Source organism: Mobula hypostoma, unplaced genomic scaffold (genome assembly GCF_963921235.1).
Source record: "Mobula hypostoma unplaced genomic scaffold, sMobHyp1.1 scaffold_62, whole genome shotgun sequence".
NCBI lineage: Eukaryota > Metazoa > Chordata > Chondrichthyes > Myliobatiformes > Myliobatidae > Mobula > Mobula hypostoma.
Genome location: NW_026948193.1, coordinates 301,040 through 311,860, shown reverse-complemented (window position 1 = coordinate 311,860; position 10,821 = coordinate 301,040). Strand labels below are relative to the sequence as shown.

Below are 10,821 nucleotides of genomic sequence, written 5' to 3'. Positions count from 1 at the left end.
ATTCAGAATCTCAACCCACAGGTCAGACCTAACATTTTGCATGTTTACGTGGACATTATGGCATCGTGGTCAGTGGATACAAAGTGTCCCCATACACAAACTTCTGTCCCCTGCCCTGCCCCATTGCTTCATTGCAGATTCAGTATTTCAGGCTCGCTCGTTGGGATTTCGGCGGACCGATGAAGAAAACGTTTGACCATCTCTATCCCACCTCGTCCATTTTCAATATGGGATTCCCAGCCATTATGTGGGAAATTAAAATCACCTACTGTAACAACTACAAGGTTCTTGCAATAGTCTGGGATCTTACAAATGTGTTCCTCTAAATCCCTAGGACTGTTGGGTTGTCTTTAATATAGCCCCATTAACGTGGCCATACCTTAATTATTTCTCATTTCCACACAGAACGCCTCAGTAGTCGGGTTTCTACAATTTCTCCTGACGGAGCACTGCCGTGACATTTTCTCTGATTGGTAACGCCACCCCTTCTTCATTAATCCTCCCCGCTCTGAAACGCCTTAAAGAACGGTTCGCCGAAATAGCTGTGACGGGCGTGTAGTGTTTGTGCTGAAACTCGCCCAGCGCCGGACAGCCCCGTTCACACGCGGGGTGGAGCCTCAACCCGGCTGGATCAAATTCACAGCCTAGGATTGGCTGAATAACACGGAGAAGCTCCGCCCCGCTGGTTGCGTCAGAGGAATAAGGTGAACAAGAGAGATCCACCCGGAAATCCAGACAGAAACTACCTGCGACCGCGAGGGAAGGTTCACACAGCCTCTGTAGTTCTGTCTCTGTTTTCTGCATTTGTCCTAGTCCCCTCTCCCCCGCTGACCGACCTGTACCAGGCCGGTGAGGAGGTGTGGTACCAGAACTACGAACTGCCTCATTAACCCCGGCACATCCGGACCTGTCTGTCTGTAGTCAGCGACTGACACTCTATAACCGAATAGGGTCGGGAGCGGCAGCACTGACTGAATTCTCGGTGCATGGTCGGCACATTTGTCATCCGGGACAGCACTGAACACCGTCCGGTATCAACATCAGAGGTAAATGTTGTCTCCGATTCTGCAAATCAGTGAGCGATTACTGCGAGGCTCGGCTTTTGTCGGGATCGGGAGGGAATACAAGGGTCGAAGGCAGCTCTGACACGTTCAACGAAGAAATTGTTGACCAAATGCATTAAAAGAAACGACATTGTTACCTTCAGTCATACACATATTTTAGGACGGTTTCTACTGAGTCAGTACAGTTGAAGCTTGTTCACGGATAATAATATCAAAAATGTCCCGCGGGGCAGGGCCGTGTCCCTTCTCCGATTTCTCTCTCTCTTTCTCACAGTCACACACAGAGACACAGATACACGCACACACAGTTAAAACTAACCACCCAGAAAAACAGGGCGACCGTGAGATTTTACTGTTTTACTGTTCGGGACGTGACGGTAGAGAATGCCACAGAGCAATTTATTCAATTAAACCGCAAAGTATGATATGGAAACTACAAATGATGGCAGTTTGTGGTAAAATTAAATGCTGGAATCTCACAAAGTCTGGTCACAATCGGAACAATAGTCATTCAGACTGCAGACACTGGGGAACTTTCTTTTCTATATCAACGGGTGTTTATTGTTTTATTTTCTGTAACAGAAATAATTAAATACAACATTAAGCCACCTTTGTGTACAGCTGCAGTGAAGTGGAACTGGTTTGTTTGGTTTCAGCAGAGGATCCGCCCTGTGGACAGGCAGCAGCTTGTACACAGAAAATCGCGCTGTGAGTCTCACAGAACAGCGACACCGGGCCCTCCCCCATAGATAATAAATATCTGTCGCTGCACTGGCTGGAATGAAGTTAGCAGAAAACCACTCGAAAATATATCGACACGGAGACTGAACATTCTTGGTGAATTGAGGTGAGACTGATTCAGATTCTGTTATTTATTTCGGATCTTTATTTCCAATCAGCACGTTATCTGTGTTTTGGATCAGTGATCAAGAAGTCACCATTTCTATTGTAACCCTCCTCGGGCGGTTGTGGTGTCAGTGATCCTGTAGTTTTCCGTCTGCACGTGTGAGAGCTTCCACAATTTATGTCAAACATAAAAGCTGTTCTCGAACCAGGGGTTACGATTTCAAAGCCAGTGTGCGAAAAGCTGTTTTGCCAACACGGGTTCCGTATCCAAACTTGTCATTTCAGATGAATTCGTGTTCTTTCTTCTATGTGACTGTGTTTATTGTGGGTGTTCCGAGCTGATCTCCTCAACGTCGTGTGAAATCAAAGACTTTGATTTTGCTTAAGGCTTCGATACATTGCAAACATCTGGGGGTGGGGATGGGGAAACAGTTTCAGAAAGCAGCACGTGGTATTGCAAAGCGAAAACCATGATTTCACTGTGTGGGACAGAAAGCTCGATGGGCTGAGTGGTCAATTCTGTGTGTCATGTTCACAAGAAAAGCTCTGACGACAGTTACCGTAAATCAATTTAATGCGAACGGAGCAGAACACGTGTAAATACCTGTCGCTGAACCAAAGCCAAACATTGCCGTAATGTTTGGAAGGGAGGAGAACAGGAAAATCTAAAAACAATCTAATCTAAAATTACATCATCCAGGCCGCTGACATAGGTGATAAACAGCAATGGACCCAGCGCCGATCCCTGGGATATCCCACCACCCACTGGTCACCAGTCAGAGGGTTAAACCATCTTTCAGCATTTGCTGGTTTCTCCCGCACAGCCGATGGCGAAGCCAATTTATCACCACATCCAGAATTTCCAAGTCCCTGAGCCTCAGACCATAAGATAGAGGAGCAGCATTAGGCCATTCAGCCCATCGAGTCTGCTCCACCGTTCTATCATGGTTAATCCCGGATCCCACTCAACCCCATACACCTGCCCTCTCACCATATCCTTTAATGCCCTGACCGATCAGGAAACTATCAACTTCCGCCTTAAATATATGCCTGGGCTTGGCCTCCACCGCAGTCCGTGGCAGAGTATTCCACAGATTCATTCCTCTCTGGATAAACAAACAATCTTCCTTACCTCTGTTCTAAATGGTCGCCCCTCAATTTTGAGGCTCTGCCCTCTAGTTCAGGATATCGTCACCATCGGTAACCTCCCCTCTACGTCCATCTTGTCTGGTCCTTTCAACATTCAGTAGGTTTCAATCAGATCCACACACATTCTTCTAAATTCCACTGAGTTCAGGCTCAAAGCTGACATACGCTTCTCATATGTTAACCCCTTCATTCCCGGAATCTTGCTCGTGAACATCCTCTGGACTCTCCAATGACAACACATCCATTCTGAAATATGGAGACCAAAACTGTTAGCTATACTCCGAGCGCGGCCTAACCAGTGTCTTATAAATGTTCAGCACAACCTCCTTGCTTTTATACTCTATTCCACTTCAAATAAATGCCAACATTACATTTGCCTTTTTCCCAAAGACGCAACCTGTAAATTAACCTTCTGGGAGTCTTGCATGAGGACTTCTAAGTCCCTCTGCATCTCCGATGTTTGAAACTTCTCTCCATTTAGATAATAGTCTGCACTATTGCTCTTTTTACCAAAAAGCATTACCATACATTTCCCAACAATTAATCCATCTGCCAAATTTTTGCCCATTCTTCCAATTTGCCTAAATCCTGTTGCAATCGCATTGCTTCCTCAGCCCCACCTACCCCCTCCAGTTATATTCGTATCATCCACAAACTTTGCCACAAAGCCATCAATTCTATTATTTAAATCATTTACAAACAATGTGAAAAGTAGCTGTCCCAATACTGACCCCTGAGAACCACCACTAATCACCGGCAGCCAGCCAGAAAAGGCCCCTTTTATTCCCTCATGTTGCCTCTTGCCTGTCAGGCATTCCAGTCTCCATGCCAGTATCATACCTGTAACGCCATCAGATGTTATCTTGTTAACCTGTCTCACGTGTGGCACCTTATCAAACGCCTTCTGAAAATTCAGGTAAATGATATCCATTGTCTAAGCCCTTCTGGCATCCCTAAGGAAGCCATAATATTGTTTTCGTTACTACTCCGACAGCATCATATCTGAGGCCGGCCTAATAGCGCCAGGAGATGTGACTGTAAGATGACCGGGACGAGATGCTCGTTATCACACGGTGCTGTGAAAGAACAGCAGCTCAAAGGGGAAAACTCGGCGTAGATGTTAACTAAGGATTCCGAATGTCCTTTAATGGAGATATAGAGGTAATAGTAATGCAGAATAAGTGTGATTTTAAATACTTAATAGCAGGGAAAAGGAGGCTGCGGAGAGAGTAAACACCAGAGATTTTGCGGATGCGGAAAAAAAAAGAGATTCGCACCCGAAAAGTAAGCATACAGGTACAGCAGACAGTGAAGAAAGCTAATGGCATATTGGCCTTCATAACGAGGGGAGTTGAGTATAGGAGCAAAGAGGTCCTTTTGCAGTTGTACAAGGCCCTGGTGAGACCCCACCTGGAGTATAAAATGCAGTTTTAGTCTCCAAATTTGAGAAAGGACATTCTTGCCATGGAGGCAGTGCAGCGTCGATTCACTGGGTTAATTCCAGGGGCGGCGGGAATGTCATATGTTGAAAGATTGGAGGGGCTGGACTTGTATACACTGGAATTTAGAAGGATGAGAGGGGATCTGATTGAAACATATAAGATTATTAAGGGATTGGACACGCTAGAGGCAGGACACACGTTCCCGATGTTGGGGGAGTCCAGAACCAGAGGCCACAGTTTAAAAATAAGCGGTAGACCATTTAGAACGGAGCTGAGGAAGCACTTCTTTACGCAGAGGATTGTGGATGTGTCGAATGCTCTGCCTCAGAAGGCAGTGGAGGCCAATTCGCTGGATTCTTTCAAGAAAGTGTTAGATAGAGGTCTTAAAGATAGCGGAGTCAAGGGATATGGCGAGAAAGCAGAAACAGGGTACTGCTTGTGGATGATCAGCCATGATCAGAGTGAATAGCGGTGCTGGCCCGAAAGGCCGAATGTCCTACTCCTGCACCTATTGTCTATTGTTTATTGTCTATTGAAATGCTGGAGGAAGTCCCCAGGCCTGGCAACATCTATGGAGAGAAATCCCTCGACCCGAAACGTCGTCTGTCTATTCCTCTCCCTAGATGCTGCCCGACCTATGATTTCCTCCAGCATTTTGTAGTTGTCATAGACCCCAAAATAAGATCTGTCGGTTGGGTGAAGGTAAGTAGCTTTTGAAGTTTTGCAGATGCATATTGACAGATGAGCCAATTGCCAAGGCTGTCGCAATTTGTCACAATGTTGTTTTAGAGTGTATGTTATAAACTTATGTGGGAAAAGGTTATTTTGGGTTCGCTCCTTTTGTGCAACAAATACGGATTCATATGAAACATTGTGAGTGGCTCCATGCTGTTGGACGCGGGATCAGGCTCCGCTAAATGGGGCTGAGTCAATGGGCCTCCATTGGTTATCTGTAGCCCGGTCATGGCATTAGGTAACATTGGAAACACAGTACATTTGTAAATAGGATTTGTGGTGTTGCTCTGGTCCGACTTTTGCGACAATCGCGACATGGGCTTTAATACTAGACTAGTGCGGGATTAGATGATTAATCCCGTGACCTGGAAGAATGGGAAATGTGTGACTTGGCTCAAGGATTTTTCTAACCTTCTGTTCGTCCATCTGTATTCACTGTATCTCTCTCCCAGTAACACCTTAACCCCGCTCTTCCTGTCACGTTGCTACTCCTGCCGGGGAGTCAGCATCGCGAACATTCAGTCCCTCTCTGTGTACCTTGCGCTCCTGAGTGGGATCAGAACGCCTCATATCATGACCGGGTGCAGTCCCACCCCACTCCCACGTGTACTAAACTTAATTGGTCTGCCATGTCTTTATTCCCCATCATCAATTCACCTGTTTCTGACTGTAAGGGACCTACATTTGTCTTAAAACCAATCTTTTTCTTTTCACATATCTGTAAAAGCTTTTACAGTCAGTTTTTATGTTCCCTGCCAGCTTTCTCTCATAATCTTTTTTTCCCTTTCCTAATTAAGCCCTTTGTCCTCCTCTGCTGGACTCTGAATTTCTCCCAGTCCTCAGCTGTGCCACTTTTTCTGGCAAATTTGTATGGTTTCTTCTTTGGAATTGATACTATCCTTAATTTCCCTTGTCAGCCACGGGTGCACTACCTTCCCTGAATTATTCTTTTTCCAGACTGGGCTGAACAATTGTTGCAGTTCATCCATGCGATCTTTAAATGCTTGCCATTGCATATCCACCGTCAATCCTTTAAGTATCATTTGCCAGTCTATCTTAGCTAATTCACGTCTCATACCTTCAAATTTACCCCTCTTTAAGTTCAGAACCTTTGTTTCTGAATTAACTATATCACTCTCCATCTTAATGAAGAATTCCACCATATTATAGTCACTCTTACCCAAAGGGCATCGCACGACAAGATTGCTAACTAACCCTTCCTCGTTGCCCAATATCCAGTCCAGAATAGCCTGCTCTCTAGTTGGTTCCTCGACATGTTGGTTCAGAAAACTATCCCGCATATATTCCAAGAAATCCTCTTCCTCAGTACCCTTACCAATTTGATTCACCCAATCTATATGTAGACTGAAGTCACCCATTATAACAGCTGCTCCTTTATTGCACTCATTTCTAATTTCCTGTTTGATGCCATCTCCAACCTCACTACTACCGTTAGGTGGCCTGTACACAGCTCCCTCAGTATCGATTGACAGCGAGGTGGAGATCGGCACACATTGTGGTTTCCCGGTGAGGAAATCGAGGACCAGTTGCAGAGGGAGGTAGAAAGGCCTTTTGATCAGATCTCTAAGAATAATTGCATTACAGGCTGACCTCTGGTCGAGAAACAGCATTCTGATATAAGTATTCGTATTGTCAAAGTAATCCAAAGCCGCATGATGAGCCGATGGAATCGCATTGTGGCCTATTGTGGATACAGCCAAATGACAGTGGGCTCAGGTCCTTGCTAAGGGAAGAGCTAATTCAAGGCATCGCAAACCTCTCACAGTAGTGTGAGTACTATGGAATATAGTCCTTAATGCAGCTCATGCTGCTCTCCTTGGGCACTGGTATGATTGTTACCCTTTTAAGGGATGTGGAATCTTCCAACTGCAGGAAAAATGACCGCATCTCCGAAACAGTCATAGAACACAACTGCTGTTGTTCTTGGGTGGCTGAAATCCCTTTTAACTCCGTGCGACGACTGCACCCGCCACATCCTCTCTCTCCCAAAATCGATGGAAACACAAACATTCTCCCACGATGTCATTAGTACCCCAGGATTAGTCTCAGAAAGGTACACTAGTAATGCCATCACTGTCCCAGGTGGGGTTCGGTCTTGGACACTTGTAATGCCATCAGTGTCGCAGGATGGGGCGTAGAATGGGGCAACAGTGATCGGATTTAGTATCGCAAGGGCGTGGTTATCCGGGGCGAGAGCCGTTTGGCCAGGTCATGAGTTATGTGTATCTGGACTGTCTACTGCTGTCCCTGTTACGGCCTGTCTGTATAAAGTTAATTTGACTAATATCTCAACAGTTTGACTCTGGATCTGAAGAGATGTTGGCACACGTTGCTGTGCTGTAATTTTTTAATAAATGCAGAACGACGGTGATGATTGGACCATATTATTTTAACCACTTAACCTGGAAGTTGAACAATTCAACTCATTCTTGTCAATTTGTTGGCCATGGCGGATTTAAAATCTGGAAGAAAATGTCGAACTCGAATGGGTCAAGGACAGTGGAAGCAGACAGGTGAATTGTCTTTGCTCCTGCCACGTGCTTGGAGACGGAAGCTGCCATTTTGTGGAACTATTTTATATCCTCTATTTTGTGAGATAAAGTTGCTTTGCTTTCTGTGTTTTAAAATAGGCACAAAGATACTTCAGGTCATCTGCTAAAATGGAGATCCTTTCCAAAGAAATTACTTGTGAGGTGTTTTTTGTTATAATATGACATGTAGCTTTGTGAATGATGCGGTTGGTGCCTGCCTGATATGATTCGAGCTGGTTACTGAAGAGAATGCATTAGGGTTCTCTCCCTAGTTATTCTCCTGATCTTGATGAATGCTTAGAATGCCTTAGGATTCACCTTAATACAACTTACCAAGAATTTTTCATGACCCATCTTGTCTTTCGTAATTCCCATTTTTAGGTATGTTCTGGTGTCTTTATACTCCTCGTCTGTTTTGTTTGATCCTAACATCTGAAGCTTTATATAAGTTTCATTTTCCTTCTTGACCAAATTTATCACCTCCCTGGCCATCTAATGTTCTCCTGTCTTTTCATCCCCGTCCTTTCTTTTAACAGGAACTTTTGATAAATGTCAAAAGTTGAATAATTCCCCAAGAACAGTCCAACAGCGTTTTGACGTCATTGCAAACTGCCACATACACTTTCTTCACAACTGCTGAAATCAAATAGAACCGATTCGACAAATCACTTTCAATGGAGTGTGAACAAACTCACTTTAATATTGTATGTAACCATTTCTGCTGAAGTGTAGAATGATAGAGCCTTTAATGTGAAATAAAGAAAATGAACTAGGGTCTCGAACCTGTAACGTTACCAGTTAAATTTGCTGCCCTGTTTTCCGTGAGTTTACAAAATTTTACAAATTTTACAAAAAGAGGAAGGGCAGGGTGAGTGTGTGGAAGTTGGAAGCTGGAGAGGGGGAAACTGAACTTATGTGGGGGAAGAATAAATCAAGGAAGGTAGTGCACCCGTGGCTGACAAGAGAAATTATGGATAGTATCAATTCCAAAGAAGAAGCATACAAATTAGCCAGAGAAAGTGGCTCACCTGAGGACTGGGAGAAATTCAGAGTCCAGCAGAGGAGGACAAAGGGCTTAATTAGGAAGGGGAAAAAAGATTATGAGAGAAAACTGGCAGGGAACATAAAAACTGACTGTAAAAGCTTTTATTGATATGTAAAAAGGAAAAGACTGGTAAAGACAAATGTAGGTCCCCTACAGACAGAAACAGGTGAATTAATTATGGGGAGCAAGGACATGGCAGACCAATTGAATAATTACTTTGGTTCTGTCTTCACTAATAGTAGGGACAGAGGGTCCAGTGAGATGGAGGAACTGAGCGAAATACTTGTTAGTAGGGAAGTGGTGTTAGGTAAATTGAAGGGATTGAAGGCAGATAAATCCCCAGGGCCAGATGGTCTGCATCCTAGAGTGCTTAAGGAAGTAGCCCAAGAAATAGTGGATGCATTAGTGATAATTTTTCAAAACTCGTTAGATTCTGGACTAGTTCCTGAGGATTGGAGGGTGGCTAATGTAACCCCACTTTTTAAAAAAGGAGGGAGAGAGAAACCGGGGGATTATAGACCGGTCAGCCTAACGTCGGTGGTGGGGAAACTGCTGGAGTCAGTTACCAAAGATGTGATAACAGCACATTTGGAAAGCAGTGAAATCATCGGACAAATTCAGCATGGATTTGTGAAAGGAAAATCATGTCTGACGAATCTCATAGAATTGTACAAGGCCTTGGTGAGACCACACCTGGAGTATTGTGTGCAGTTTTGGTCCCCTAATCTGAGGAAAGACATCCTTGCCATAGAGGGAGTACAAAGAAGGTTCACCAGATTGATTCCTGGGATGGCAGGACTTTCATATGAAGAAAGACTGGATGAACTAGGCTTGTAATCGATAGAATTTAGAAGATTGAGGGGGGATCTGATTGAAACGTATAAAATCCTAAAGGGATTGGACAGGCTAGATGCAGGAAGATTGTTCCCGATGTTGGGGAAGTCCAGAACGAGGGGTCACAGTTTGAGGATAAAGGGGAAGCCTTTTAAGATTGAGATTAGGAAAAACTTCTTCACACAGAGAGTGGTGAATCTGTGGAATGCTCTGCCACAGGAAACAGTTGAGGCCAGTTCATTGGCTATATTTATGAGGGAGTTAGATATGGCCCTTGTGGCTAGGGGGATCAGACGGTATGGAGGGAAGGCTGGTGCAGGGTTCTGAGTTGGATGATCAGCCGTGATCATAATAAATGGCGGTGCAGGCTCGAAGGGCCGAATGGTCTACTCCTGCACCTATTTTCTATGTTTTCCATGTTTTCTAAGTAGAGAGAGTGGGAGTGAGAGATGGGAAATGAGGGGAGAGGGCAAGAGAGAGGTGGGGTAACAGAGTGAGACGTGGGGAGGGAAAGAAGGGGAGAGGGGCAAAGGGAGGAGTGCGGTGGGGAGAAGGAGAGCAGGGTGAGAGGTCTAGAAAGAGGGGAGAGAGGGACAGAGAGGGGGAGAGGGTCGGAGAGGGAAAGAAAGGACAGAGAAAGGGAGCAATAAACTAGTCCGTGCCATTCCGAACTGCGACATTCTTTAAATTACGGGACATTACCATGTGTAATGAACCTGCAGCCTTTGCAGTCACAGGTTCCACTAAACAGTTAACTGCTGTTATGTAAGGGTGACTGTGAGGGGAAGGGGAAGGGTAGGATGAGTGTGTGGAAGGTGAACAGAGGGACGATAAATTTGTGTGGGGGCTGTAGAGAGTGAGTGGAGAGAGATGGGGAGTGAGAGATGGGCAGTGAGGGTAGAGGGCGAGAGAGAGGGGAGGGAGCGGGAGGGACGGAGAGGGGGGAGTGAGAGAGTGAGACGTAGGGGGGAAAGAAGTGGGAGACAGAGAATGAGGGGGAGTGAGGTTGGGAGAAGGGAAGCAGGATCAGAGAGGTCCAGAAGGAGGAAAAAGGGTGACAGAGATTGGAGCGAGGGACAGAGAGGAAAAGAAGGGCCAGAGAGAGGGAGGAACAAAGAGGGGGTAAAGTGTGGGGAGAGCGACTGAGAGAAAGG

The 10,821-nt window shown here is 45.3% G+C and overlaps 1 long non-coding RNA gene across 1 annotated transcript; it reads left to right on the top strand.

The window, feature by feature from the left end:
- The first annotated feature begins 759 nt into the window (after window positions 1–759).
- LOC134341752 (uncharacterized) lies at window positions 760–8,865 on the top strand. The gene is made up of 3 exons (XR_010016850.1): window positions 760–1,046; window positions 1,721–1,911; window positions 8,325–8,865. It is a non-coding gene; the product is annotated as an uncharacterized LOC134341752 (long non-coding RNA).
- The last annotated feature ends 1,956 nt before the right edge of the window (window positions 8,866–10,821 follow it).